We start from the raw sequence: 5,422 nt of genomic DNA on the forward strand, positions 1-5,422 counted from the left end.
ATAGAAAATGGCCTTCAACTCTAGGCTAAGACCTTAGACTTTACGGAAAACTGAGAGGCATTGAGGCTTTCATTTTATTGTCCTAGTGTTAGACCTGTATTTAAAAAAAAATACTGAGTAAGATTCAGGATGGAAATGGTAAGAATATGTTGCAGGGTTGTGGCTGTTTAAGTTGGGAAGTTTAATGATAGTTACACTGATACATTGACTTTAGTGGTGTAATTTAAGTTTTATATGATTTTTGCCCAATGCTAATGGAATTATTAAGGTCTGAGAGCACTTGGAAGTTTTTCAGTTATACTTTATTGGGTGAAAATGCATTTATTCCATTCATTCAAATATTATGTGTCTATTAGGTGTCTGGAATAGTGTGAGGTGCTTAGTTCAAAACGGTGAAAGGTCCCTACCTTTATGGTATTTACCATGGGAAAGACATAATTCACATAAAATTATGTTACAGAATTAAGGATATCAAGAGTTAAAAAGATCATGGCATTTATTCTTTGTCAATGTCCAAGGCCAAATATTTATCTTTTTACTCCTTACTGTAGCATCTGGTAATTGGGCTTGTTGTCTTCAGGGCAGGAAGACTGAAAGTCTGAAAATTTCTAATTATGAATTTGCATTGGATTCCATTATTATTAAACATGTAGCTTCTCATGGCCTTAGGTTTATAGGCAAAAATTATTCTGCAAATATGGGTTCTGCACTTTAATGCTATTGAGAAACCATGGAGATAGGGTTGGCTTTTTTGTTTTGTTTTATTTTGTTTTGCTTTCTGGATCACTACAGGAAATCTCTCACATATACAAAGCCACAGGTGGAATATTCCTCCATCAGTTGTATTCTTCTCCCCACAATTGGTGCTTAGGATTTACCTCCTGGTCTTATACCGTCATGAACTGTCTTTATTCCTAATGCCTAGCACAGTGCCTGTCAGTGCTCTATAAACATTTTCTGGATAAATAAATATATATTCCCCTACTATATTCCCCTTCACTTCCTCAAGCCATGGTAAGGACAGAGAAGGGAACATAGAAGGGAAAATATATTCTTTCTTCTTGTCCCCCAAACCACCCCTGTTCCCAGGATGTATATGCATTACCCTACGTTCCCAGCCAGTCCTCCCACCTCTTCCTATCTCCTCTCCCAAACTGCTAAATATTACAGACACTTCTTATTTTTAAAATGCCTAAAAGACTTACAAATCTGGACTTGCCACAAAATTATGAATTCATCTTCATGTTTACCTGATTAATTCAATTATATGCAAATTTGGTGTTATCTGATATCCTAGCAGGGAACAAGTACTTGGTAGACATCTGATGAATTAAACGGAATGGCTGTTTAAGATCATCTTTGGTGAAGCACTGTAGTACAGTGAATAATGTTCAAATCCTGTGTCCTCTCTAAAGTGATAATGACCATAGTACTCCTCTTACAGTTGTTGTGATTATACAAGGTAATGCATATAAAAAGCTTAGCACAGTACCTGGCCCACAGCAATTATTACATAAATATCAACGAGCAGGTATTATTAGTAAAGAATTATTAGTAAATTGCATATCTTCATTTCATAGCGGAAATAGACCCAACAAAATAAAATATTTACTTCATATGTTAATACTCAGTAGACAGTTGAAAATACTAGAAGAAATATTCAAGAAAATCCAGGACAGACCGTGCCCAGTGGTGACCTCCCAGTTGTGTGCTGAAGCCGATCTCTAGATGTCACCAGGGTATCCCCCTGAACATCCTAACAGCAGCTCAAAAGCAACACATTAAAGATTGGATTCAGATTTCCAGGGTGACATGATATAGGCCAATTTATGATTAATTACCAATTGACTCCAAACATTTGGCACTGGGAGATGATATATAAAAGGGGATAAAGAGAGTGACATGGTCAGTTACAAATACAAGACAAAAATCCCAGTGGACCAGAAACAAACACAGAGTAGTTGGTGGAGTTGATGCTGTGGGCTAACTGACTTGACTGAAGGAACAAAGACATCCTAGAATTCAAATCCTGGGGGATTAAATGTGGTGTGTCTCAGGTTTTAGGGAACCAGGCTGACTGTTCCATGCCAGGGCCTGCAGTGGACTTCCACACTCATGAAAAGGGGACAGAAAAATAAAAGGCAGTTGACAGCTGACTCAGCTTATGACTTTATTAGCAACTAAGGCCCAGGAGACAAGGGGCAAGGACTCATTACTAGTAACTGACCCATTTATTCACTTATTTAGTCAATAAATGTTCATTGAGCAACCATAACATGCCAGGTACTTGGCTGGGCACTAGGGCTACAATGGTGAAAAAGACAAGACCAGGCTGGAGTGTTCATTTTAACACGGAAGACATACTGAAAATAAGGGCAACAAGAAAAATAAGTAAGGAGGTAAATAAAATAATTACAAGTTGTGATGATTACTATGAGGAGAACAAATGAGGCACTGAGTTACCAAATAAACGGACAGCCTATTTAGAGGGCGTGGTGGAAGGTGAGGTGACATTTAAGCTGAGCCCTTAAGTGCAAAAGAAGTGAGCCGTGCAGAGTAGGGATGAGGGAGGGGAAGAGCCCTCTGGACTATCCAAAGGCCCTTAGGAAGTGCATCCTGCCATCAAAGACAGGAAAGGAGGCTGGAATGTCTACAGTCATGTGGGAGAAGAGTGACAAAATATTAGGCTGGCAAGACAAGCCGGAGTCAGATCATGTACAGCATAGGAGTTAGAATTCTATAAATGCAATAAAGAAACCACTGGAGGATTTATAGAAAGGAAGTGACAGGCTGAATTATGTATAGAGGAGCTCTGCTACTGGATGGAGAATGAGCTGAGGGAATGAGGATAGAGGCAAGAGTGGAGGCAGAAATGCAAGAGTAGAAGCAGAAGAGTCAAGAGTTGAAAAAAGGGTAAAGTGAAAGGTATGAAGGCTATTGCACTCAATCTGGAAAGACATCCACTTAGTTTAGATGTTACTGTACAGAAGATGAAACAGCTTAACCTTTGTAAAAGCAGTGCAGTCACTGGACAATCAATTTATGGAGCTGTACTAAGAGTTGGGAACACACAGGTGTTTATAGCTCATGAGGATATAATTACAATACAATTAAATAAAAGCTGTATTTAAAAAAATGTGTACAAGGTATACTCCTGGAGGAAGTGAAAGAGCTCATCCTAAATACAAGATTAAGTTTCTATGCATTACATGTAATCCACAATGGAATTCATTTCACAGGTATTTACTAAGGGTCTATTACATGTCATACAGCAAAGAGTGAAACAATGCAGTTTGATGTGTCCCCATTGTCTTTCATTGAAACAAAAACATGACAGAAACAGCATAAAAGAGAATGTTTTCATTCATGTTAGCATAATTAGCAACAGCAACAAAGAGATCATGTAAATCATAAATCACCTGTGTTGTAAAATAAATCCCAAAGGACAACCAATTACAATGACAAGAAAATGATGCAGAACTTAAATACCATGAGGAAACAGTCAAATACAGAAATGGGGATGCTCTGTAAGATGACTGGAGGAGCCTCCTTTTCAACAAGGCAATCTGATGAGAGGAATGGAGGCAGAGTAAAATTGCTCTAGATTAAGACTTTTAACTACATGCAGTGAGTGGTCTATGACTGGATCCTAGTTGGTACAAACAGGTGTAAAAGACATCTGTGGGACAACAGGAGGTGGAGGGATTTAAACATGACTAGGTGTTAGGTGAAGCACCTACACTTAGTTGGGTGTGCTAATAATATTGTGGTTATGTAGGGAAATGTCCTTAATTTTTAGAGATACATTAGAAACTAGAGGTGACAAGTTATGATTGTGATTTATTTTACAATATTTAAAGAACACTATATGCGATAAACGTTGCATAATGTTGACTTGTTAAATAAAAGTTATGAGTATTTAGGAAATAAGGCTTTTGACAGGGAGCGAGGTGCATCCCTTCTCTACCTCTCGACCGCAGTTTCCACCTCAAAGCTCCACCCTCTCTAGGGGTCTCTCCCACCACCCTGTGGAAGGACTTAGTTAGCTTGCCTTAGGTAGATAGCTAAGATGGGGAGGGGGTAGGGGAGAGAGCCTGCCCCCACCCATGGGTCAGTGCCTCATCCCCACATAACAAAAAACGCAGTCTGGGAAAAAATTCAGGCTGCAGGCACCGATAAGGGAACCAGCACAGGGTGTTGTGCCTAGAGATATGCCCAGCTGCACAGATAGGAAAACCTCCAGCCCATTTGGATAAAAACTTGCACATAGCCTCCAGTTCACTCAGATAAGGGAACAAGGCTTGGCACAGAAACGCCTTTGTCCTTTGTATAGTGAGCAGGTTCCCAGGAAGTTTCTTCTCCTTTTGTGGGCAGGGGCACGGTGGGCCCTGATAGGTTCCGGTGGGCACTCTACTGTCCTTTATTAGTAGTCTATAAGCCCGGGTTCTGTGATTCATGACCTCAGCTCCTGATTGGTCCGGGGCCAAACTTTCACTTCAGCTTCTGATAGGTCCTGGGCCAAGCTAAGCAGCGTCTATGAATCATCATTTCAGCTCCTGATTGGTTCCCGGATCAAGCTGAATCAAGCGTTCGCCAAGACAGCCCGCGGACTAAGCACATTCCTTCTCCTTTCCAGTCTACAAAAGACCCCAGAACTGGCCCCACAGTGGGTACTCCCGGTCGGGACCCCGTCTCTGCTGGCATAAATTTTTCTCCTTTCGCCTATTAAACTTTCGCTCTAACCTCACCTTTGTGTCCGCGCTCCTTAATCGTCTTGGAGGTGGGACAAAAAACTCCCGGCGTTAGCTAAGAAAAGGAAAGACTGTTTCACCCGACTCCACTGAGGCTTCCGGCCAGTGAAAGTGTAGGGGCGGGGCCACGCCTGCGCAGACGTTCCCTCCCCGCCTACTCTGAGGCACAGACCGGAAATCTTCCCGGAACCGGCGGCTTCCGACCGGGGACCGAGACCCAGTTTCCGGGCACCGGGAAGCTACGGAACAGGTGTCTGGGCTGCAGCACCCCAATGACCACCGCAAAGGCCGGAAATGCGTCAGCAGTTCTGAGCCCACTGGCTCAAGCCAGGCAACTCTTTCCTTTCTAGGAATTCCCGAGGTGGTTGCATCCTGGTGACTCCTTTATTGCAAACGCCGGGGCCAGAAATCCCAGCCCCGCTGGGTGCGAGGTGAAGAAATGCAGCGAGGGATTTCTGTGGGGAGCGGCCCCCAGCCTTTAGGAGTTAGATGGTCGTAGAGACGCAGAACAGAGCAGGAAGGTGTTAGGAAGATATAAAGGAAGAGAGAGCGAGAAACAGGAGGTAACTCCACGGCCAAACAGGTTTATTTACAGGAGTAAGTCTGCGAAGAGTCCGGGGCAGCCAGATTCCCCCGATCGCTTACAGGCTGAGGCTTTTATAACAAAGTTT

At 42.4% G+C, this 5,422-nt stretch overlaps 2 protein-coding genes across 5 annotated transcripts in view; one reads left to right on the forward strand and one right to left on the reverse strand.

Moving 5' to 3' along the window:
* ZSCAN31 (zinc finger and SCAN domain containing 31) overlaps window positions 1–5,422 on the reverse strand; it is a 25,803-nt gene that overhangs the window by 6,130 nt on the left and 14,251 nt on the right. The window contains exon 1 of one of the 3 annotated variants that reach the window (XM_037734863.1): window positions 4,749–4,881. The exons of 1 other annotated variant lie outside the window; for it this stretch is intronic. The gene's annotated coding sequence lies outside the window, so the exon portion shown is untranslated. Of the gene's footprint in view, window positions 1–3,209; window positions 3,315–4,748; window positions 4,882–5,422 lie in introns of those variants that run through there. One more of the 3 variants, XM_017518431.2, reaches the window with a different exon arrangement.
* Window positions 5,028–5,422, forward strand: part of ZKSCAN3 (zinc finger with KRAB and SCAN domains 3) — a 25,379-nt gene continuing 24,984 nt past the window's right edge. The window contains exon 1 of one of the 2 annotated variants that reach the window (XM_037734860.1): window positions 5,028–5,112. The gene's annotated coding sequence lies outside the window, so the exon portion shown is untranslated. Of the gene's footprint in view, window positions 5,183–5,422 lie in introns of both variants that reach the window. The other variant, XM_037734857.1, reaches the window with a different exon arrangement.

The sequence above is a fragment of the Cebus imitator genome, unplaced genomic scaffold, assembly GCF_001604975.1.
Source record: "Cebus imitator isolate Cc_AM_T3 unplaced genomic scaffold, Cebus_imitator-1.0 Scaffold681, whole genome shotgun sequence".
NCBI classification, from domain to species: Eukaryota; Metazoa; Chordata; class Mammalia; order Primates; family Cebidae; genus Cebus; species Cebus imitator.